Source organism: Geotrypetes seraphini, chromosome 7, assembly GCF_902459505.1.
Source record: "Geotrypetes seraphini chromosome 7, aGeoSer1.1, whole genome shotgun sequence".
NCBI classification, from domain to species: Eukaryota; Metazoa; Chordata; class Amphibia; order Gymnophiona; family Dermophiidae; genus Geotrypetes; species Geotrypetes seraphini.
In genome coordinates this window covers 4,259,298-4,285,688 of record NC_047090.1, presented here as the reverse complement: position 1 = coordinate 4,285,688, position 26,391 = coordinate 4,259,298, and the positions used below count along the sequence as shown (strand labels likewise).

General features: G+C 44.3%; 1 long non-coding RNA gene across 1 annotated transcript in view; it reads right to left on the bottom strand.

Moving 5' to 3' along the window:
* LOC117363543 overlaps positions 1-26,391 on the bottom strand; it is a 58,862-nt gene that overhangs the window by 32,026 nt on the left and 445 nt on the right. The gene's annotated exons all lie outside the window — the stretch shown is intronic.

The window sequence follows — 26,391 nt, the reverse complement described above, 5'->3', positions numbered from 1 at the left end:
TATGCATAGATTTAGTGTGCGCTAAAACGGCTAACTAAAACAGGGTCTTAGTTTAGGTTTTAGTTTTATTAAAATTTGATTTGATCACCTATTCCTAGGTTACTAGGCGAATTACAAAAGGTAAAATTTATACAATATTTAAAATACAAACATTTAAACTCGGGGCTGAATTGACGTACTAGCCACACTGGGAAGGGCAGGGAGGAACTACATATGCTTAAAGAAAAGATCAGCTGCTACCCAGATAAGATGTAGGACAGGGGTGTCAAAGTCCCTCCTCGAGGGCCACAATCCAGTTGGTTGTCAGGATTTCCCTAATGAATACGCATGAGAAGTATTAGCATACAATGAAAGCAGTGCATGCAAATAGATCTCATGCATATTCATTGGGGGGAAATCCTGAAAACCCGACTGAGGGTCAAGTAGAAAGTTAAATGTCGATGCCTCATTTTTGTACAAAAATATTTTTGAGTTCAAGGGCTTCTTTTACTAAGCGCACGCTACACGCTAATGCCTCCATAGAGCTTGCCTTAGTATTTTTTTGTGTAGCGTGGGGTTAGCGCGCGCTAAAAACGCTAACACACCTTAGTAAAAGGAGCCCCGAGTGTCCTGGTTTGCTGGTCCTAAAATAGGGGCCCTTTTACAAAGCTGTGGTAAGCGCTGATGTGTGCTTACTGCAGTTTAAAATAGCATATGGTGGGTGGGCTGTGCTGAGGCAGCCTGTGATGACCTTTGCGTGTGCGCACACAAAGCATGCGTTAAAATATTTTTCCTGTTTTTTTCATGGAGGGAGTGTATCTGGGGGTGGAGAGTGAGCACATCTATGTAAATCACCGTAGCATTGTTGCACACTAACCAATAAGCACAGATTTACCACGTGAGTCCCTACAACCTACAAAATAGGTGGTGGTAGGGGCTCATGCTCTAATAGGAAAATTAGCACATGGCCATTTTACCCCTCTGGAACAAATGGCCTTAGTGCATGGGAAAGACCTGCATAAGGGCACACTAAGGCCACTTTTTAGTGCAGTTTGGTAAAACTAAACTAAACCTTAAGTTTATATACTGCATCATCTCCACGGAAGTAGAGCTCAGCACGGTTTAACAGGGGTGTCCAATATCGGTCCTCGAGGGCCGCAATCCAGTCAGGTTTTCAGGATTTCCCCAATGAATATGCATGAGATCTATGTGCATGCACTGCTTTCAATGCATATTCATTGGGGAAATCCTGAAAACCCGACTGGATTGCGGCCCTCGAGGACCGACATTGGACACCCCTGGTTTACAAGAACTTAAAAATGAGAAAGGGTAGGAAAAGGTTTACATAAGTTTATAAGTTGAGTGGAAAAGTAAGGGAAAAAAGAAATTACATGTTAGAGAAAAGCCAGGTTTTTAGTTGCTTGCGGAATAAATGGAGGGAGCTCAGGTTCCGCAGCGGGATGGTAAGGTCATTCCAGAGACCTGTGATTTTGAATAGAAGTGATTTTCCCCAGTTTACCTGCGTGGAGAATACCATGTAGGGAGGGGAAGGATAGTTTTAATTTATGGGCGGTCCTGGTGGAGTCAGGGCACGAGGAGTTGAAGGAAAGTGGGATTAGGGAAGGAAGGATGCCTTATTTCATAAAAGCAATACGGGCACCTTCCTTCATAAAGTAAAAATCCAGAAGCAGCCCCAATGCACACACACAAATTTACAACCACTCTTAGGGGCCTTTTTACTAAAGCTGTGGCAAAAGTGGCTCTGCGTGCCCCTTACATGGGTCTTTCTCACATGCTAAGGCCACTTTTTCCATGGACAGAAATAGACACGTTTTCCTATTTCCGGAATTAATGGCCATGTGTTAATTGTGAATTAGCATGTGACCATTAAAAATATTTCCATGCGAGCCCTTACCACCACTCACTTTTGTAGGTGGTAAGGGCCCCCATGCTAACTACGCTAATCAGTGCATATCAATGCCCCATGCGCCAATTAGCACTCATGCCCACTCTCCGCCCTCAAATATGCCCCCTTTCCAGAAAACAATATGTCCCAGATTCTCTAAACGTCGCCATTATCAGTGGCCACCTTAAAAACAGTCGCCAATCACATGTCAATCACACCTCTGGAAAAGGTAGGCACTGGGAATGTATGCCAAGGTTTTCAAGGCCTACATTTCCAGCCCCTACCTTTGCCGTGAATCGCACCTCCGGAGATGCATTCCAGTACTTAATGCCACTTGTGGCATTAGCTATGCCTAATGTGCAATTAGGTGCCAGTAAGCACCTCCGGAGGCAAGATTCCAGTGCCGTGTTTTTAGGCACTGGTAGGCGCTTTGCAATTGATCTTAAACTGGCTTTTAAACAGTGCCTAAGTTAAGTAATCGTTTGTAGAAAATGTACACACGCAAAGTGACAAATTTGCCACATGACACCTCAGCGCATCCAGCACTTAGTAAAAGAGCATGTACTCTTTGCATATTCTTGTGAATTTTATAAAATATGAGTGCATATTGCAATTCCACCTCAGGAAGACCTAAATGCAGCATGCATATTAATATGTGCATTATTGTCAGCATGCTTACTGGTATATGCTTTTGATGTTGAATTCTGCGTCGTAAGTTTTAGGCATGAGGATTTACATCAATTGAATCTTGATGTACATCCCCATTCCTAAAATAGGCATAAATCAAGCATATTCTATAACAGTATGCGTAAATTCAGGCAACACCCATGACTCACCCATGGCCACGCTCCCTTTTTAAGATCTGTGCACTAGAATTTACATGCTGATCTTTATAGAATATGCCTAGCAAGATGCACATGTAAATTCTAATTGTGATCACATAGCACCAATAATTATCACCCAATTATTGGTTCTAATTGGTTCATTATTCAATTAAATTGCGCAAAGAAATTGGGCGCACCCAAATTTCTGCTTCCAATTTTGAGTACCATATATAGAATCTGGGGGCAAGCACACAGTGCTTATGTTTTATTTATTTTCTGGAGGGGGCATGACGGGTATAGAATGGATGTGGACCTGCTACCCAGCATGTCCATAACATGGGAGCTCTTAGTGCTTCCGAAATAGGAGGCGGTAACTGCAGTAATGCAGACAACACACAAAAGAGAAATACTGGAAATTGCTTTGTTTTTGGGCATGCTAAAAATGAGCTTAGTGTGCTGGAAAGTCCTGCATTAGCATGTGCTAAGCCCATTTACTAACACATTGTAGTAGACATACTGCTAACTGTTAGTGCAAGCTTAAAGTTTCACTAACAGTTAATGCAGTTTTGTAAATAGGCTTCTAAATGTTATGAAGTTGAGGCAGAAAGCAATTTTTCTGGGTTGCATAGACGATTAATATTCCAAGCCATGGTCATTGTTCCTTACGTGTATTCTGCAGAGAACTTCCTTATCAGTTAACCCAAGCACCAGATTGCTCTATAATGAGTTGACATTCAACAGATTTTTAAAATCTTTATATATGTTTTTAGCTATTTAAAAATTCCTTGGCTTTGAAACATTAAAATTTTAATCAACATTAAGTGAAATTAATAAAATACATTGGCTACTTAACTAGCTTTTAAATAAACAACAGAATTTAAACTGGGTTGACTTAAATGCCATTGACATCTCCAGAAAACAGAGTGGTTGCATACCTCTTTACTTTGTTTTGCCTGTTTGTAGGAAAATATAATTGCATTATAAATGTGTTATTTGGGGGTTCTGTGACAACATAGATTGTAATTCATCAATAGTAACTCCCAAACTATCAGTGTTTCTTAAAAGAGCTCTGTATTAAAATTGGTTAGTTGAAAGTTGAACGTTCAAAAGATAAGTCATCGATTAAAAAGAAAAAAACAAAACTTGGTATTGAAATTACTTTAGGAGAAGCCCACCCACTTCAAATCAGTCAGTGGTTTGGAAGCTTCTGTAAATATGGAAACATCTAGATAATTCAAAGACCCGATGCCCCAAAGCTTGAAAATAGGTAGATTTCCAAAGAAATATGTGTAAGGCAGTATTTCCTCCATTAAAAATATTTGGCACTTTAAAAAAAAAAAATGTGTTGAGACTAGTAGAAATAATTTAGTAAATGTTAGCACTGTGTGAATGATACTGAAACTAGTATATTATGAGGAATATGAAGAGTGGATTACCTTAACACTATATTGAACTGTGTTAGAACAGATTACATTTTGCTGTGTTACTTTGAGACAAATGAGTTGAATTCTCCCCTTTTGGTAGTTCACTACTCAGAAGCAGAATGATAGAGAAGTATTACCAAGGAAAAAACAATCTTCTTCTAGTAAATTTCTCATTGGATTTAAAACTGCAGAGGTATTTGTTCAGGAGTGGGGGAGACTTCAACTGGTCCCACTCTGAAATCATTTTATATCACTAATTCATTAACTAATTGTAATGCAAAAAGACAACCCTCAAATACCCTTCCATAAGTTGAAATTCAATCATGCTGGGGCGGAGATGCATTTTAGTTCCTTTGATATTAGTTTTGGGTAGATGGATGATGTTTGGGAGGGAGTTTTTTCAATGAAGAATAGGGGGGGAAAAAAAACTTTGGGTGTATTGGAGAAGGCAAAAAACAAAAGGGTGGACATAGCAGCTGATTGGATAGATTTGACTGTAAAGATGAAATTTTAAGTACTCTAAACAAAATTTCCAGTTCTTTGCACTTGAAGATTTGTAACTTAGATGGAGAGAAGGAAAGGAGGTGGAAAAAGAGCAAGAAAAGAGGCATATCAAGCTTCAGGTCACATGCTATACTTTGGGTCATCTCTTTGGTTGCTTGTTCAAAGTAAAAGGATTTCATAGTTGCAGAAAGGCAAGAGAAGGTAGAAGAAAGTGATTTGGAATTTCTTGGTTAAGTTGAAATACATAAAATCTAAACATCTGAATCCCTATACATAATGCAAATCCATATCATTATCTTTCACTCCTCATTTGTTTCCCAATGTTTCTCCTTGGTCATGAAAGAAATTTTACTGTAAGAGACGCAACTATCAAATCCCATTACTTCTAATCAAGACAGAAAATTGATCCAGAAAAATACCTCTCTTTAAAAAATAGTTGTTTAGCACAATTTCAATTGTTCTCACAGAACTTTTCTATTTTTCATGGATACTTTCTTGAGTACAGGGCTGTGGCAAAACCTCATTCTTACTCTTGTCCCCTTGATAGGCCATTCAGATTATAGTAAGGTTCTTCAAAGTTATCATGCATGAAATATGTCATCCCAATCTTCAGTGCTTTAGGGTTGGAAGGTTAAATGAGCACAGATATTTTGTCATTTCTATTTAAAAGTTTGAATATCTGTAAAACTCTGTTGTGATAAACAGCAATATAGGATAATCGCCTTGGAAGATGATATTGGCTCTGTATGGCCTATCCCTTTTGTCCAAAATAGTTTCCTAATTCATTTCTTTTTATAACTGAAGGTATATGCCTCTTATCTATGGTAACATTATTCTGCCACCTCATGATTACTCTGCAGTGATTGTGAATTAGTCAACATGTAAAGATTTACTTTCACCTTGCCTTGATTGCCCGCTGCCCCTCTGCCCTATGAACTTTAGTATTTTACTCCTCCACCAAGGTAAAGTACTAAAGTTTGGTCTTCATTCTTGTCCTCAAAGGCTCCCAACAAGTCAAGTTTTCAGGATACTTCTAATGAACGTGCGTGCATACAATTAAGGTAGTAAGCATGCAAATCTATCATGCATATTCTTTTTGGATATCTTGAAAACCTGAACCATTGGCAAACCTGAAGGACTGGGAGTGAAAACCAAAATTTTAATGGATTAAGTGTTTCAGACTCAAAGTAAAGTGTGAATTGGTATAACTATTACCACCAAAGAACAAAAGCATAGAATTGCATTAGCTCTACTGCTTTAATAAATAAAAAATGATGCATGAATGTATTATGGAAAAAGACAAACAAACAAACCTTGATACATAGCAGAAGCACTAGAGATCCATTGGCCAAAAGCTAAAAAAGGGAAGAGAATATTCTAATTATTGACCACTGAAAGACCCGGGGCCCTTTTATTAAAGTATGTTAAGTTGTTAATATGTAAGTTAGTGTTCACAGTTAACTGAGGGCAGTAATTATTACCACAGCAGCATGACAGTATGAGCTAATTCACACATTAACTGTTTGCTGTGTTGGGGGCTTATGGGTAGAGCAGGGGTGTCAAAGTCCCTTATCGAGGGCCGCAATCCAGTTGGGTTTTCAGGATTTCCCCAATGAATATGCATGAGATCTATTTGCATGCTCTGCTTTCATTGTATGCTAATAGATCTCATGCATATTCATTGGGGAAATCCTGGATTGCTGCCCTTGAGGAGGGACTAACACCCCTGGGGTAGAGGATGTGTGGACTACACATTGCAGTTAGGGCAGGGTACTTATCACACACTGTCTAGAGCAGGGGTGGGCAACTCTGGTCCTTGAGGGCTGGAATCCAGTTGGGTTTTCAGGATTTCCCCAATGAATATGCATCAGATCTATTTGCATGCACTGTCTTCAATGCATATTCATTGGGGAAATCCTGAAAATCTGACTGGATTCCGGCCCTCGAGGACCGGAGTTGCCCATCCCTGGTGCAGGGGTGTCAAAGTCCCTCCTTGAGGGCCGCAATCTAGTTGGGTTTTCAGGATTTCCTCAATGAATATGCATGAGATCTATTTACATGCATATTCATTGGGGAAATCCTGAAAACCCGACTGGATTGTGGCCCTCAAGGAGGGACTTTGACACCCCTGGTCTAGAGAAAGTATTAAGTGCATCCATGCTAATTGCAAAGTCTTAATGTGATATGGAACATTTTGGTGTGGTAACTGCAGAATAGATGCTGAACATGCCCCAGTAATCAACACACAACCTTTGCAATTACAACACTTTAGTAAAAGGACTCCCCAAGTTTATTTGAGTGGTGGGATGAGATTAAACCACATCAAGGTGATTTTTTTTTTTTTTGGGGGGAAGGGGCAAAAATCAAATGTGAACTATCAAACTCCAGAGAGGTAACCACAATACTGAGTCAGATCTCTCTCAGCTGTGTTACTGAAGCCCGGGGTTGTCATTTACAACCTGATCCATTCTCTTCCTTCACTGTATACATTCTGTAATCAAGTCTTCATTGTCAATCTCTGTGAAAATTATTGTGTGAAAAGGTATTTTTCTTGTATATCTCTTTTGGGCTATGTGATTTGTCTCTTTGTTTTGCTTTTGTTTTGTTTCTGGACAATGTAATGGTTTGGGGGTTTTGGGTTTTTTTTTTTAAAGAAAATCAAGACTGATGTGTTGTAGAACAGGAAACATAATCTGTAGTCTTACACATGCTAGGTATGTTATGAGAGTGGATCTATTTCACTTGGCTTTAGTATGTTTTACACCCAGGTTTTTACAGGAAAAAAAAGACAAATTCTTAACCAATTGAGTCTTGCTACTAGAAACAAAACAAAATTTTTTTTAAAAAGCTTTGTCTCCATCATGACGTTGTGTGCTTCTAAATAATAATCATTTTCGTTGTAGAAAAATGGAGTGAATTTATATTAGTCTTGAAAACTAATAAATAGCATTGTAAATTTATGAAATGAATTTAACAAAATACATTATAGAAGAATATAGTTATTTTAATTGTAATATTTACTAACTGTAAGGTGAGCAAAAGGGGGGGAGATCCCTGTCGTGAACTGTTATAGCTTGTTATTCAGTTTCTTTTTTTTTTTTTTTTTCGGTCTCTGAGGTGAAATGAGTTATTAATCAGAAAATGTAAACTCACATATGCATATTGTATATGTGTAGAGATATAATCACAGTTGTCTTGGTCTTGGAAATTACATTAAACTGTTTTAGGTCACTGCAAAGTCTGTCTTTTTCTGTTGTCTCTGAGCTCAATGGTCATGGCCAAAAATGCAATTTTCCACACTTTTGTACCACATAATGCTGTGTTACTAAAAGCAGAAACTGGAGTACAAACGTATGGTCTGTAGACCTGCTATACACTCCTCACAGTTCCTGAGTCCTACAGGAGAGTGACTGCTGTCCTTTTGGCAATTTAACACGGCATGGGCAAGTCTGACCTAGTTGCTCAAAGGCAATGATCACTCCAAGCGGCTCTAAACTGCACAGGAGGTCTACCCTTGACAGTCATCTCCTTGATCCTTGGTTGAAAACCTGATATTTAAGCATCACCTCTTACTGCAGTGCATCCAGACTATCAAGTTTTCAGGATAACCACAATGGATATGCATGAGATAGGACTAGCATGCACTGCCTCTGTGGTATGCAGATTTATCGCTTGTATATTCATGTATCTATATGTTATGCACTGAGCACTAATTCTATAAAAGCATTTGGACATGAAGATTCCATTACTAGCAAATATTGGCATCAACATGTCTACATTTAGGTGAGCCCACTTATACTGTGCTAAGTGCATGTGTCTAAATGCAGCATGTTAACATGTAACATAGAAACATGACGGCAGATAAAGGCCAAATGGCCCATCTAGTCTGCCCATCCACAGTAACCATTATCTCCCATCTGTGTCCTGTCCATGCTCCTCCCCTATGAATGCCCTCTTGCATTTATGTGTTAAGTAAGTCACGCGCCTTATTTACAGAACAGTGCAAAGGGTTTGACTAGCACTCATGCATCTAATTGCTAGTATTCTTTAACTTTAAAGGTGACATTGGTATGTAAATTTAGATCCCCCGCTATAGAATGAAGAGGTATACCTATATGTGCTAGGAAGAAATACCATACCCTGCAAACATGAATCTCCTCCTGATTTTCCTGATCTGTCTGCTAATTGGCAACATCAAAAATGTTAACTACCTCCACCCACAATCACAATCAATCAACTACTCGGATCTCTCACTTTTACACATCTCTATTCCACAAGAAAACATAACAAATCACATTACTGCTATCTCAAATAAAAGAAGACACCAACGAACCCTTAAAAAAGAATAAGGCAAGTAAAACCCATCAAAACCAATACCGCTACCAAACCTATCACACCCACATCTGTCCCCTGTGCATACCTTAATACTAGATCTGTCAGGAATAAAGCCTTCCTAATTAATGATTGGATCATTAACAAGCAAATAGCCTGCCTTTTACTAACTGAAACATGGTTACTATCAGAAGATGATCCAATAATAATTGACCTCCTCCAAGACAATTTAAAAATCCTCACGCTAAACCGCGTGGGAAAAAAAGGAGGAGGTCTAGCAATTATTCTTAAAGATGGATTTGAGTTCGAACTATTAGATTCCCCAAAATGAGCGACCAACTAGAAATTCTAGCCTGTAAAATTAGCAACCGTCATCTAGAAGAATCCCTATCATGCATATTATTCTATGTCCCACCAAAAAGCTGGCCAAAAGCCAAAGAAGACTTCTGTGCATTTGTCCTAAACAATTCACTCGGTTCTTCTTACAATATCATCGCAGGAGGCATAAACTTACACCTAGATGAAAAGGACAATACAAACGCGAAAGAATTAAAAAACTTTCTATCCCTACTCAATTACAACCTCCCTCTACCCACACAAACACATGAAAAAGGCCATCAGTTAGATATGATAGCCATGTCCACAAAGGACATCCCAAACCCTGCCATCTCTATACGTAAAGGCACCTGGTGTCATGATATCTGGTCTGATCATTTTACTTATTATTTCAAGCTAATCTGGTCTTATTCTAAATCTAAAACACGCCCAATAATAAAAAGAGAACATCACACCAGAAGCTATATTAATCCAATAGATTTCTGGTCACAATATGAATTGCAATCAGAGTTAGAAGAAGGAATCGATTTCTGGGATCACTGGATGACAACCAGCACATCCATTTTAGATAAAATCGCCCCTATACGCAATAGCAAAAGCAATGCAAATAAATATAACAAATGGTTTGACACTGAACTTCTAAAAATGAAACAACTAGCTAGACGACTAGAAAGAACTTGGAAAAAACAGGAGAACTAACAGACCGTAACAAATGGAGAGCTAACATAAAAATCTACAAACAAATGATAAAAGACAAACGTAAAGCATTCTACTCAATTAAAATCAACTCATCTTGTTCAATACCAAAGGAATCAATACAAAAGAGCTATTCAACGTGATCACAAATTTATTTGACACCGCTCGCTACACCACACCCACACACAACACTAAGTTACCCTCTGCAAATGACTTAGCACTACAGTTCGATTCGAAAATTAAAAACCTTAGAATTCATTGTTCAACAAACGATCCTAGTGATCATCTGATACCTATCACCCAAGGAAATGATATACCGGCAGACATGATCTGGAGCTCCTTTCAAGATTTAGAGTGGAACAATTACAACAGACTATATAACAAATACTCTAAATCCTATTGCGTTCTGGACTCATGCCCTTCAGAAATCATGAAAGCGGCACCTTTAGTATTTAAACTATCGTTGATGCAATATTTGGCTCATAACCTAAAAACTGGGAAGTTCCTCTCTAATAATGGTCACATAATAATAACCCCAATTCTAAAAAATCAAAAAGAATCTTCAGCTATAATATTCAACTACAGACCAGTAGCATCCATTCCGTTTATTGTAAAAATTATGGAGGGACTGGTACACACCCAACTGATGGATTATCTGGATCAGTTCTCTCTCCTACATGAAACTCAATCCGGTTTTAGACCGTTATTTAGTACTGAGACAGTAATTGCGACTATTTTAGACAATCTGCGCCTACTGTTTAGTAAGGGCCTTAATGCAATTCGATATGAGTTCTGCCTATGATCTAGTAGACCACGGGAAACTGCTGCAATGCCTAGACGCCATTGGTATCAGGGACGAGGAGCTGAATTGGTTCCGTGGCTTCCTTAAGTCCCGCACTTATCAAGTACATTTTAATTATGAACTTTCAGATACCTGGAGCAATCCCTCCGGTGTGCCACAAGGGTCTCCGCTATCTCCATTGCTCTTCAACGTCTACATGTCCTCACTAGGCACGCAGCTAACCCAGTTAGGGATAAAACTATTTAGTTATGCAAATGTTTTACGATCATCATCCCATTCGTTAATTCTATCTCTGAAACTATTCCTAAAGCTTCAGAAGCCAAAACCAGGTCTAAGCGCCGAAAAAAGGGGCTGCTGAACTGATGGCTGCTGGCGCGATCAGTTCAGCGGCCTGGCAACCTACCCACCGCAAGCATCGTAGCAGGAGAGATGCCTCATCTCCCCTATCGTGATGCCATCACTCCTCTACCCGAACTGCCGCGACCCGCTACATTACGGGCAGGAAGGATCCCAGGCCCTCCTGCCCTCGACGCAACCCCCTCCCCCCCCCAATGACCGCCCCCCCAAAACCCCCGATCGTCCGACCCGCGGCCCCCCCGGCTGACACCACGACGGCCGGTGGGGCAAGAGGGCTTGAGCTCCTTCTTGCCCCGATGTTGTCCGGGGGGGGGGGGGGGGGGGTCACGGTTTGACATGGAAGGAGTGCTTGAGCACCCTCCTGCCTGGATCGTTGTGTGTGTGTGTGTGTGTGTGGGGGGGTTATGTAACTGGTGTTGTTTTTGAAAGACACCGGTTACAGAATCTAGCTTTTAGCCGAAGGACTGGCTCCTCCTTCGCCTAAAAGCCCTTCTGTTGGACGCTTAGGGCTTAGGCGTTTTTTTGGTTCATTATGGCCAAAAAGTGTAGACGTCCTGGGGGTGTACTTTTAGACGTAGTGGTGATCTGGGCGTTTAATAGAGGCAGGCCATAATCAAAACAAGGATGTTTGTTTTGGTTATGGACACTTTCCCTACTTCTGCTTTGAACATTTAAGGACTTAAGACGTTTTTTTTTATTATGTCCCTCCACCCGTTTATATTTAGACTCTCCAATATCGATAGAGGAAATCAAAAAGGCCATATCCTCTATGGCTAATAACAAAGCCCCGGGCCCTGACGGAATATCTAATGAATTTTATAAAACCTTTAGTACTATCATGGTTCCTCATCTTTGTCTTATTATAATTACATTCATCTTTGCCCAGAGAAACAATATAATTTTGCTGTAGCCAGTATCATAATTTTTCCTAAACCAGATAAAGATCCCACTCTAGTTAAAAATTATAGGCCAATCTCCTTACTAAATCTAGATCATAAGATCTTGGCTAAAATTCTGTCCTCATGTCTTAATATTCATTCCATCATTCACACAGATCAAGTCGGTTTCATTAAATATGGGCACATAGGAGATAATCTTAGATTATTCCACCACATTAATAGCCTAGCCAAGTCCATCCTGGAGCCCGTAATAGGATTGGCCATTGATGCAGAGAAAGCTTTTGATCGCGTTGAGTAGCCTTTCCTGTGACGGGTTCTGAGGTGATTCAATTTTGGAGAGTATTTCATTAAAAGGATTGAAACATTATATTGGTACCCTTCTTCTAGAATATTAATCAATAATGCCTTATCTAAACCCTTCTCTAATCAGAGGCACCCGTCAGGGGTGCCCTCTGTCACCCCTTTTGTTTAACTTGGCTCTGGAGCCATTTTTACTATCTATACGGCAATGTCCCAAAATTCAAAGTATACATATAGGTCACAGACAAATTAAATTAACAGCATACGCTGCATATGCTGATGATGTCCTTCTCTTCATGCGTAAACCCCTTCTTTCCATACTAGCCTTCATTCAACAGGTTCATAATTACTCAATACACTCAGGTTATTCTGTTAACTGGGAGAAATCCAAAATTTTCCCAATGAATGATCTGGTCTTCCCTTCAGATGTGGCTCAGTTTCAATTTTACATTATATTACATTGGTGATTTCTATTCTGCCAATACCTTGCGGTTCAAGGCGGATTACATAAGAGTTTTCAGGAGGTTACAAGAATTGTGACATAGTATAACAGTTACAAGAATTGTGGCATGGCATAAGAGATGTCATAAGAGTTACAAGAATGTCATAAGAGTTACAAGAATAGTGACATAGTATAACAGTTACAAGAATTGTGGCATGGCATAAGAGATCAAACCTAATGTAATATAACCCAGTGGTATATAACACAAGTACAAAAATAATAGCGAAATACCACTATATCAAACAATACACATCAGTATTGTCAAGCCTTCATCTATCAAGGCATCCTATACGGCCTCAGAAATGGAGCCTACGCACAGCAATGCAGTCACAAACTGAGACAATCCGCGTAGTAGAAATACTCCTGCTCCAATCATTGGCCTTTAAAACTATTTTTTAAGTGCTATTTTTTAATATAAACCCTACACCACTCAATATTTAAGATGTGGTTTTAAATACGTAATGCTTATTCAAAAAATCTGCATCAAATACTGTGTGTAATATCAAAATTTGAAAAACTCGACCACAAAAACTTATCTTATTTGTTTAGTAGTCTTCACTGTCGGAGTCTTAATAGTAAAATCTCAATTCATGTCCATTCGCCAACGCGGCCAGCGTTTCGCGGGAATTGCATACATCCGCTGCATCAGGGCCACCTGGACATTACCACACACATCCTCACTACAAATAAATACAAACAAAAATATATTCACATTCAAAAACCCAAAAAGAAACGTTGTTTTTTTAAAAAATTTAAATGAGTTCTGGTCTCTAAAAATTTTAGTCTTAGAAGTGGTTACTCCGGGGAATAGAGGAGGGGACTTTAGGCGGTACCTTGCTCAAAAAGAACAGCGCTGGATTAATAGATTAGATACTTTGTGGCCCAAGGGCCTTAATAGGTCATTGGAATGGCAACATTTTTATTAGTAGCCATTCTTTCAAATGTGGAACGTGCATTTGCCACGTTCCGATGATGTCAGCACGTTGCGACGGTAACTAGACTATATAAAGTTGTTGCTGCCATTTTGGCACTGTTTGAAAAGCTGTGACCGAATGCACTGATGTGAGTGTCGTACTATTTAAATTTAAAAAAAAACACAACGTTTCTTTTTGGGTTTTTGAATGTGAATATATTTTTGTTTGTATTTATTTGTAGTGAGGATGTGTGTGGTAATGTCCAGGTGGCCCTGATGCAGCGGATGTATGCAATTCCCGCGAAACGCTGGCCGCGTTGGCGAATGGACATGAATTGAGATTTTACTATTAAGACTCCGACAGTGAAGACTACTAAACAAATAAGATAAGTTTTTTGTGGTCGAGTTTTTCAAATTTTGATATTACACACAGTATTTGATGCAGATTTTTTGAATAAGCATTACGTATTTAAAACCACATCTTAAATATTGAGTGGTGTAGGGTTTATATTAAAAAATAGCACTTAAAAATAGTTTTAAAGGCCAATGATTGGAGCAGGAGTATTTCTACTACGCGGATTGTCTCAGTTTGTGACTGCATTGCTGTGCGTAGGCTCCATTTCTGAGGCCGTATAGGATGCCTTGATAGATGAAGGCTTGACAATACTGATGTGTATTGTTTGATATAGTGGTATTTCGCTATTATTTTTGTAATGGCATAAGAGATGTCATAAGAGTTACAAGAATAGTGACATGGCATAAGAGATGTCATAAGAGTTAAACAAGAATTACCAAAGATTTGTCGAGATCTTGAGGTGATAAATGTTGGGTAATAATAATAATAATAATAATTTTATTTCTTATATACCGCTGTACCGTGAGGTTCTAAGCGGTTTACAGTAGAAACAGAAGAAATGCAATAAGTAAGATTAATTAAGATGAAGAGAAAGTACTTAGAGTTCCCTGACTGTCCCAAAGGCTCACATTCTTGCTAAAGTACTTGAGAAAAATAAATTAGTTAGGTTATAAACATAGAGTAGAAGAAGGTAGGAAAACAGTTCATAGGAAAATTAATTAGAAGCATATTAGAGTTTGTTGGGTAATTAGAAGCATATTAGAGTATGTTAAGGGTATAGAGTGGGTTGGTGGGGTTTGGGTAGGAACTGGTCATGTTAAATAGGTTTTATGTATCTTTTGAAGATTAGGGTTTTAGTTTCTTTCTTGAAGGTTTTCTTGGTCTTCCCATGCTATTAAATACTTAGGTATTCTAATTCATAAAGATACCTCCCATGTGATAGATTTGAATATATCTAGAATCAAACATATACTTACTCAATTGCTTACGAGATGGTCCCCTCTATCCCTATCCTGGTGGGGTCGCATATCGTCTATTAAAATGATGCTAACATCTCAAATTACATACATATTATCCATGCTCCCTTGCTTATGTTCCCCTTCAGTCTATCACTGGATAAATACAAAGCTCTCTAGCTTTATTTGGGCGAATAAAAAACCAAGAATATCCCTTAGTAAATTGAGAGCTTCTAAAGAAAATGGTGGAGTAAATCTTCCTGATTTCTATCATTACCACATAGCTTCCCTAGTTAAATACGGAGCGTACTGGACACAAGATTGCACCGAATTGACTTCTCCAGTTTGGTTTGACATTGAACAATATATATGCTCACCGATTCCCTTGAGATGTTTACCTACTATGTCCCTCCCTAAACAACTAAAAACGTTTACGCTTTTGAGTGCCACGCAGCAGGCTCTTTGTTTTCTGAATAAGTCTGCGCATATATCTATGTTCCATCTGCCTTCTATGTCTCTATGGAACAATCCTGCTCTTAAATTGAATAAACCCTTTTCAAGGAAAACATGGCAAAAAGCAGGAATTTGGCAAGTACATCAACTTTTTGCTTCGCAAAATGTGATACCCTTTCAATCCAGAAATTTACAAATTCCTGGTATTCAACATTGCATCTCACAATGGCAGCTATTGACCTCCGTCATTGTCTCCAAGAACCTACAGTTTCAAGTCATGGACTCTTCCACTACTATTAACAAATGGGGTGATTTAACCATTACTCAAGGGAAAGCTGTTTCCTTTATTTATCGCATTCTGCGAGATACACATTACCAATTCCCTAAGGAGGTGCTACAACAATGGCTGACGGAAATTTCTGCTTCAGACCTAATGATAGATTGGAATAGATTCTGGTCAAAAACTAACCATCCCTCCTTGTCTTCTAGAATCTCGCAATCTCTATATTTCCTAATGTGGCATGCCAACTGGACCCCTTTTCCAATGTATAAAGCAAAATTGAGATCAGACTCCACCTGCGGGCACTGCAATGCGGATGTGAGGAACTTAGCTCATATGCTTTTTCACTGCGACAAGATAATAATAACTTTATTTTTGTATACCGCAGTACCATGGCAGTTCAGAGCGGTTAACAGAGGAAGAGACTGTACATTTACAGTAATGTTAAATACAAGACAGTGATGTTGCGTACAAGATAATAGTGTTACAAACAAGACATTCAGTTAAACTTAGCGTTCAGTTTAACTTAGATATTCAGTTTAACTTAACAAGTCGGGAGAAGTCAGGTAAATCCGGAGCCATATCAGAGATCAAGGCACGGATACAAGGTAGGGGGGAGTCAGAGAAATTTATCAAAAAGATAGGTTTTGATTGATTTCCTGAAAGTGTGGTAGAAGGGTGAATTAGAGATGAGCGTGGTTAGGTATTTATTCCATGTGCCTGCTTGGAATGCTAGAGATCTATCAAGGAATCTCTTGTAGATACAGCCCTTTAGGGACGGGAAGGCAAACAGGTAGGCATTTCATGTGAGAGTGGGGCCTGAAAATTCAAAGTGTTCCGACAGGTAGGTTGGGGAAGAACCTATTAAGGTTTTGAAGCAGAGGCAAGCAAATTTGAAGATGATACTTGCCTCCATCGGCAGCCATTGCAATTTTTTGTAATAAGGGCTTACATAATCAGATTTTTTTGAGATTGTAAATGAGGCAAACGGCAGCATTTTGTACGATTCTCAAGCGTTTGATGGTTTTCTTAAAGGATCCCAGGTATATAATGTTGCAATAGTCTAAGATGCTTAAGATTAGTGATTGGACCAACAGTCGAAAGGAGAGGAAGTCGAAGTAGTGTTTGATGGTGTGAAGTTTCCAGAGGGTACAAAAAGCACAGTTACTTACCGTAACAGGTGTTATCCAGGGACAGCAGGCATATATTCTCACATGTGGGTGACGTCATCTACGGAGCCCCAGCGCGGACAGCTTTTCAAGCAAACTTGATTGAAGTTTCAAGTTTGCACACTGCACCACGCATGTGCTAGCCTTCTTGCCCACTAGAGGGCGCATCCCCACCTCGTGGTCCTCAGTTCCATATCATAGCAAAGAAGCCATCCCCGGGGAGGTGGGCGGGTTGTGAGAATATATGCCTGCTGTCCCTGGATAACACCTGTTACGGTAAGTAACTGTGCTTTATCCCAGGACAAGCAGGCATGATATTCTCACATGTGGGTGACCTCCAAGCCAACCAAAAAAGGGTAGGTGGGAGGATGGCAAATTATGAAAACAGGTTACGTAACACCGACTGGCCAAACCGGCCGTCGCTTCTGGACAAAGTGTCTAGACAGTAGTGGGAGGTGAACGTATGAACCGAAGACCAAGTGGCAGCTTTACAAATGTCCTCCATAGGCGTGGATCGGAGGAAAGCCACGGAAGCTGCCATCGCTCGGACTTTATGACCCGTAACTCGACCCGAAAGCGGGAGATCAGCCTGAGCGTAGCAAAAGGAAATACAAGCAGCTAACCAGTTTGACAAGGTGCGCTTCGAAACCGGGTGTCCTAAACGATTAGGATCAAAGGACAAAAACAATTGAGGAACCTTCCGATAAGACTTGGAGCGTTGAAGATAAAAAGCCAACGCCCTCTTACAGTCAAGCGTATGAAGCGCCGCCTCACCAGGATGAGAATGGGGCTTCGGAAAAAACACCGGAAGGACAATAGACTGATTGAGGTGGAAATCAGACACAACTTTAGGTAAGAATTTTGGATGGGTGCGAAGAACCACCTTATCATGATGAAACACCGTGAAAGGAGGATCCGCCACCAAGGATTGCAGTTCACTAATCCGACGAGCAGACGTGAGCGCAATCAAAAATACCACTTTCCAGGTAAGAAACTTAAGATGCGACTTGTCGATGGGCTCAAAGGGAGGCTTCATCAGCTGAGCCAAGACCACATTAAGATCCCACACCACCGGAGGAGGTTTCAGAGGAGGATGGACATTCACTAAACCCTTCATGAAACGAGTCACCAGAGGATGAAAAGAGAGAGAACGACCCTCAAGGTGCCGATGGAATGCAGCAATGGCACTGAGATGTACCCGAATAGAAGTCGTCTTCAGACCAGATTCAGATAAATGCAATAGATAATCCAGAACCGAAGCCACAGGCACCGAACTCGGTTCCAGACGATTCAAAGAACACCAGGATGTAAACCTGGTCCACTTCTGGGCATAACAAAGCCGAGTCGAGACCTTGCGCGAGGCCTCCAAAATGTCCCTCATGGCCCGAGACACCGGAATCGAAGTCAGGGGGAGAGAAACCAAGCAGTCAGATGTAAAGACTGAAGATTGGGATGTAACAGCGAACCCCAACTCTGAGACAGCAGAGAGGGAAACACCGGCAGAAGCAGAGGTTCCCTGGCACGGAGTTGAAGAAGCAGGGAGAACCAGGGCTGCCTGGGCCAACGAGGCGCAATGAGGATCATGGAGGCTCCGGTCGATCTGAGATGAACCAGCGTTCTCAAAATTAGAGAAAACGGCGGAAACGCATAAAGGAACCTCCCCTCCCATTCGAGGAGGAAGGCATCCGCCTCGAGACGATCCTGAGAGTAAATCCGAGAGCAATAGAGGGGCAGTTTGCGAGTCTCCGGAGAGGCAAACAGATCCACCTGAGGAGTTCCCCAGCGGTCGAAGACCTCGCGAAGTACTCGGGAGTTCAGAGACCATTCGTGCGGCTGGAGAAGACGACTGAGTTTGTCTGCCAGCTGGTTCTGCTCTCCCTGAATGTACACCGCCCGCAAGAATATGTTCTGGGAGATCGCCCATTCCCAAAGGCGAAGAGACTCCTGACACAGAGGCCAAGAGCCCGTACCCCCTTGTTTGTTGACATAGTACATCACCACTTGGTTGTCGGTCCGCACGAGCACCACCTGGTCGTGCAGCAGGTGGACAAAAGCTCGTGCGGCCAGAAAAAATGGCGCGAAGCTCCAGCACATTGATGTGGCATCGGCGGTCCTCTGCCGACCACAGACCCTGCGTCCTCAGGCCGTCCAGATGAGCTCCCCACGCGTACTCGGAGGAGTCCGTGGTCAGGACCTTGCTGTGAGGTGGAACGAGAAACAGCAAACCCCCGGACAGATTGGAAGAGCCGGTCCACCAACGGAGCGATCGACGTAAACAAGGAGTCACTGATATCCGGGAAGACACCGGATCGCGATCCTGCCGCCACTGCGACGCCAGAGTCCACTGCGCGAGCCGCAGTGCAAGCGAGCGAAAGGCGTGACGTGAACCGTCGACGCCATGTGACCAAGCAAAATCATCATGCTCTGGGCCGACACCTATCCGACTGCCCTTGACAGTGGCGGCTCCACCGAAGCAGAGCCTCCCGCCGAAGCGGGGGAGAGAAAAGCGCGGAGGCGAAACCGTGTCCAGCACGGCTCCAATGAATTGGAGAGACTTGCGCCGGGCACAATTGAGACTTGGGAAAGTTCACTTCGAAACCCAGGTCCTGCAGAAGACTGAGAGTCTGTTGGGTCGCTTAAGATAACCCCCCTCCTGGACGAGGCTTGATCAGCCATCGTCCAGGTAGGGAAAGACCTGTAGACCCCGCGAGCGCAGGGCCGCCGCAACCCACTACCATACACTTGGTGAATACCCGAGGGGACGAGGCCAAACCGAAGGGAAGAACCCGATACTGCAGGTGCAAATTCCCCGAACTTGAAAACGCAAGAAGAACCTGCGGCAAGCGGGATGCACCGGAACATGGGTGTACGCTTCCTTCAAGTCCATGGGAGCACATCCAATCCCCCTCCTCCAATAGCGGATAGAGAACCGGAAGCGATAACATACGGAAACTTCTCCCGGACCAGGAACTTGTTGAGCTTCCGGAGGTCCAAGATGGGGCGCAAGTCCCCGGTCTTTTTTTGGGACTAAAAAGTAACGGGAGTAAAACCCCTGGCCCATCTGCTCGCGAGGTACCACCTCGACCGCCCGGAGGCTCAACAGGGCCCTGGCTTCTTCCATGAGAAGGGCCAACTGGTTCCGATTGGGAGGACAAGCTCCGGGAGGCAAGTCCGGAGGCGGACTGGAGAAGTTGAGCGAATAGCCCTCTGAGATTGTCCGGAGCACCCATGCGTCTGACGTAATCGCAGACCAGGCCCCGGCAAAAGCCGTCAGCCGACCCCCCGATGGGGAGGGGGTGGCACGATGTCGCGGTGGGGGCCCGCCCCCCGACCGCCCACCCCGTCAAAAGGACGGCGCGGCCTTGGCCGCCCCCCTGCGCAACGGGCTTAGAGGGGCCACCTCTATTCTGTTGGGGTGGACTGCCGTGGCGGCGGTCTGGAAAAGGCCGGCGTAGACTTCTGAGGGTACCTTCTCGGTGGCTGCCGGAAGGGACGCTGGGCAGGGGCCTTAGGCTTCGGCCGCACCAGAGATGCCAGAGAGCGCTCCTGTTCGGAAAGCCGCTTGGTCGCCGCATCCAAAGATTCGTCGAACAATTCCGACCCAACGCAAGGCAAGTTAGCCAGGCGTTCCTGCAAATGCGCCTCCATCTCGAGGGTACGGAGCCACGCCAGCCGGCGCATGGCCACCGCACAGGCCGATACCCTCGAGGCAAGTTCAAACGCATCGTAAACTGCGTGGAAACAAATATAGGCGCAGCTGGGCCAGATTAGAGCTGAAGGTGGCAAACCTGTCCCCTAATGCGACTCTGGTATCACCTCACGAAAAGAGGGGAGGTCCTTCACCATCGTACGTAGGAAGGACGAATACGAAAAGGCGTAGTTCAGGACCCTCGTTGCCATGAGAGAGTTCGCATAGAGACGACGCCCGAATTTGTCTAAGGTCCGGCCCTCCCTACTCGGCGGGACCGCGGCTGAGACCCTGGAGGGCTGCGATTTCTTAACCGCCGATTCCACTAGGAGCGAATTGTGAGAAAGTTGGCCCTTCTCGAACCCCTTGATGGGGAGGGTGCGATACTTCGACTCCATTTTTGAGGGGACCACAGCGACCGTCAAGGGAGCCTCAAGATTCCTCAGGAAGGTCTGGCAGAGGACCTTGTTAACCGGAAGGCGCGGGGATTCCCGAGGTGGGGCAGGAAGATCCTGCTCCTCTAAAAACTCCTTGGTGTAAGTGGACCCTTCAGACAAGTCTACACCCAAAGCCGCCGCCATATCCTGCACGAACCTCGTAAAAGAGGAAGGTTTAGCAGGAGGAGAGGAGACCGAGACTTGCCGGCGGAGCCGAAGGGAGAGGCCTCGTGAGAATATCTGGGCTCCCTACCGGGACCCCGACCCCAACGGAGGCACAATTCCTGCGCCCTCGACGGAGTCGGAGACCGGTGGTGCGTCTCTAAAGGAAACCCCTCGGGGATCCCCCCGGGGTCCGTAGGCACCGAAGCCCGACCCTTCGGTCCCGGCGAGGAGGCCCGGGAGCTCTCCCTGGCCGGAGGACCGGAACAAGACGGGATTATCTACCCGCAGGTCCCCCACCTGCAAGGCCTCGGCCCCGGCCGGCGACGAGCAAACCGCGCCGCCGAGGCGAGGCCCGAGACCGCTTGGCCTTCCTCGGCCGGCGCCTCGCCCGAGACCTGCCCGAGGGCGAATGAAACCCCGCGAGGGACTCCGAGGACGAAGACGAGATCCTCCGCACCCGGCGCACCTTGTCCTTTTGGGCGCGCGCTACGCTCCGGCGGATCCCGCGAAGTCCGGGTCCGAGGGTACTGCCGAGGTCGAGGCCGTGGGCGCCTCGGGAGCCGAAGCCGCCGGTACCCGAGGCCGAGGTCGTCAACTGCGGGGCCACCGAGGCCGGAGCAGCCGAGGCCGAAGCCTGCTGCAGATGTTCAATGGCCCCGGTGAGCTCCGAGGCGATTAACGCCCGGAGCAAGTCTTGGAACACGGGGATTGACATTCCCTGTGGCAAGACCTGCCGCTGCTCCTCAGAGGGCGACCTCGGTCTCGAGTATTCCCTCGGGGCGGCGGACGCGGGCATCTTGGGTTTAACAGAGGTGGACCCTCCCGCCGAAGAGCCCGAGGATGGCTTTTTGGACGATCCTGGAGCTGAGGAGGGAAGTGGAGACTTACCCGAGGCCTTGGATGAGGCCGGCTGCTTCGATGGCAACGAGGCCCGAGGCGAAGCCGATGGTCCCGAAGCTGAGGTCGAGGCCGATGTCGAGGCCGAGGTCAAGGCCGGGGCCGAAGCCGAGGCCGAACTCGAGGCCTTCCCGGGCGGGGACTCGACCGAGAAAAGTTCTGCCATGCGGGCTTTGCGGCGTTTGAGTGCCCGCTTCTGGAAGGTGGCACACTTTTCGCAGGACGCTGTCGGGTGTTGGGGCCCCAAGCACCTCAAACAGCACCTGTGTGGATCAGTGATCGATAGCAGCCGTTCACAGCGCCCGCACTTTTTAAAGCCCGTTACGGGCCGGGACATGGGCCCAAAAGAGGCCGGGAACAAGCGAGGTTCCTCGGCCACGGCTACCGGGAGCCCCCGGTAGCGATGAAATTCGAATTTTTTTTTTTTTTTTTTTGAAAAGACAGGAAAAAAAGAATAAACAAGACAAAAAAAACGCAGCGACCGCGCGAAATACCCTACACAGCCGCGGCGACAGAAGGCACAAGAGCACAATTTTTTCCACAGGGCTTCTGGCTCCGCGGATGAAATTGAACTGAGGACCACGAGGTGGGGATGCGCCCTCTAGTGGGCAAGAAGGCTAGCACATGCGTGGTGCAGTGTGCAAACTTGAAACTTCAATCAAGTTTGCTTGAAAAGCTGTCCGCGCTGGGGCTCCGTAGATGACGTCACCCACATGTGAGAATATCATGCCTGCTTGTCCTGGGATAAGCATTTTTTAACCTGAGCACTAGTATGGTCTTCATAGGTCAGGCATCGGTCCAAAATGACTCCAAGGATTTTGATAATGGGGTTGATTGGATAGTCTAACCCAGGGGTGCCCACACTTTTTGGGCTTGCGAGCTACTTTTAAAATGACCAAGTCAAAATGATCTACCAACAATAAAAAATTTTTAAAAACCCCACAAAGTACACTGAAAGGCAGAGAAAATGTTAATTATCATTCATATTCCGGGTTTTTTTCAAAGAGGTCAAGGCAGATGACTCTATGCAATGTCATCTCAATAACAACCATACAAAAATAGACAAATATAACCCTCCCTTTTTACTAAACCACATAGCAGTTTTTAGCGCAGGGAGTTGCGCTGAATGCCCCACGCTGCTCTCGACGCTCATAGGCTCCCTGCGCTAAAAACCGCTATTGTGGTTTAGTAAAAGGGGAGCCATAGTGCAAAATATAGACAGCAGATATAAATTCTCAAAACAGACACATTTTGATCACTAAATTGAAATAAAATCATTTTTCCTACTTTTGTTTGATGATTTCATGAGTCTCTGGTTGCACTTTCTTCTTCTGACTTCTTCTCACTTCACACTGGCTGCACTTCTTCTGACATCTTCTGATTTCAGCCCACTCCTTCTTTCAGCCTCCTATATGCTTTCTCTCTTCCATACCTCATTCTCCCCCCAACTTTTTCTTTCTTTCTCCCTGCCTCCTGTTCTTTCTTTCTCTCCCTCTCTCCATGCCCACTTTCTTTCTGTCTCCCTGTTTGCCCCCTTTGTTTCTTTCTCCCTGCCCTCCCCCAAGCCACTAGGTTTGCCATCGCCACCGGGGAACAGGCCTCCAAGCCATCGCCCCCCAAGCTCTGCATGCAGAAGCCTTGCACTGACCAGCATTCTGCTCCCCTTCAATTCTGATGTCGGAGAGGAAGTTCCGGGCCAGCCAGGCAGCGATTGGCTGGCCCAGAAATTCCTCTCCGATGTAAGAATTGATGTCGGGGAGAGGAATGCTGGTCAGCGTTAGGCTTCTGCAGGCCCAAATCTCTGATTCCCCAAGGCCGAGGAAAAGAAAAGAAAAAAAGCCAGTCTTCCATGAGAGCCGTTCCAGTCTCTTTTTAGCACGACACTCAACTTCCCATTTTCAGGCTCAAGACGTCAGAGCAGCAGCAGCAGCTCCGGCATTTTTGGGCAGAGCACCTCCTGCTCTCGACCGCCTTTCTCCAGTCTGGCTTGTCAATTCCGCCAGGGGCAGCCGGCGCTCAGCTCTCAAGGGTTGTGACTTCCCTAGACCTCCCTCCCGCCTTCTCCCGAAGGAAGTGACTTCATCCCCCAGTCGGAAGACGGGTTCTGGCAGTCGGGCAGGAAGGGCGCAGCAAGAATGTGTGTGCGTGGGGAACCTTGGGGAGATTCCGGTGGGGAACCTTGGGGAGAGGAAGGCTGATCGGCAGGCCGATTGGAACGGCAACACGAGATCGACTGGCGTTGCCTTCCCGATCGACCGGTCGATCGCGATCGACGTGTTGGGCACCCCTGGTCTAACCCATTTAATTTCAGGGATGTATTTGTTAGCTTATAGGTAGGGCTTGCCAGGAAAATTTTGTTTTTTTCAGGGTTCAGTTTTAATTTGAATTGTGTGGTCCATTGTTCTATCTTGGTGAGGACGGAAGAGGTGAATTGTTCCGTCTCTTGTGTCAGCGATAATAGTGATGTCACCTGCGTATATAAATGATTTCAGATTTAAGTCAGATAACATACGTCCCAGCGAAGCCATGTAGACGTTGAATAGAGAGGGGGATAAGGGAAGCCTTGTGGAACTCCACAGGGATTACACCAGGATTGGGAGAAGGTTCCGTTACAGTGGACCTGGTAAATGCGGTTTTTAAAAATCCTGTGAACCAGTTTAGTAACTGTCCAGTGATGCCAACTGAGCAAAATGTCATGGTCAACCAGGCCAAAGGCGCTTTTTCCCAGTGAGAACAATTGGAAGAGGTAATTGGTATGTAGTGGAGCTCGGACTAAAGAGGACTGCAAAGAATTGCAAAGGGACTTGAACAAACTAAGGGAATGGGCGACGAGGTGGCAGATGAAGTTCAACTTTGAGAAATGTAAAGTATTACATGTGGGAAGCAGAAACCCGAGGCACAACTACATGATGGGAGGGATCTTATTGAATGAGAGTAACCAAGAAAGGGACTTGGGGGTAATGGTGGACATGACAATGAAGCCAACGGCACAGTGCGCAGCGGCCGCTAAGAGAGCGAATAGAATGCTAGGTATAATCAAGAAGGGTATTACATCCAGAACAAAAGAAGTTATCCTGCCGTTGTATCGGGTGATGGTGCGTCCACATCTGGAGTACTGCGTCCAGTATTGGTCGCCGTACCTTAAGAAGGATATGGCGCTACTCAAGAGGGTTCAGAGGAGAGCGACACGTCTGATAAAAGGGATGGAAAACCTTTCATACGCTGAGAGATTGGAGAAACTGGGACTCTTTTCCCTGGAGAAGAGGAGACTTAGAGGGGATATGATAGAGACTTACAAGATCATGAAGGGCATAGAGAGAGTAGAGAGGGACAGAAAGAGAGAGAGAAAGGGAGACAGAGAGAAATAGAGAGAGAGAGAGAGAGAGATAGAGAAAGATTGGAGAAACAGGGGCTCTTTTCCCTGGAGAAGAGAAGACTTAGAGGGGAAATGATAGAGACTTACAAGATCATGAAGGGCATAGAGAGGGACAGAAAGAGAGAAAGGGAGACAGAGAGAAAGAGAGAGAGAGAGAGAGAGAGAAAGAGAGAGATAAAGATTGGAGAAACTGGGACTCTTTTCCCTGGAGAAGAGGAGACTTAGAGGGGATATGATGGAGACTTACAAGATCATGAAGGGCATAGAGAGAGTAGAGAGGGACAGATTCTTCAAACTTTCGAATAATAAAAGAACAAGAGGGCATTCGGAAAAGTTGAAAGGGGACAGATTCAAAATGAATGTTAGGAAGTTCTTTTTTACGCAACGTGTGGTGGACAACTGGAATGCGCTTCCAGAGGACGTAATAGGACAGAGTAGGGTACTGGGGTTCAAGAAAGGATTGGACGATTTCCTGCTGGAAAAGGGGATAGAGGGGTATAGATAGAGGATTACTGCGCAGGTCCTGGACCTGTTGGGCCATCGCGTGAGCGGACTGCTGGGCACGATGGACCTCAGGTCTGACCCAGCAGAGGCATTGCTTATGTTCTTAAAACTATGCATGCTGTGTAATTAGGTAACGTTTGCTTGCTTAAAATCTCGGTCAGCCACAGGCTGGACTAAAGAAATGATTATTAACACTACATAAAGGGGTCCTTTTACCAAGCTGCAGTAAGAAATTGCTTTAGTATCCCTTTACATGGGTCATTCGTACATGCCAAAGACATGTAAACTCCCCTCCCCCACCACCACAGACCCACACACAGATTTTTCTATTTCTTTG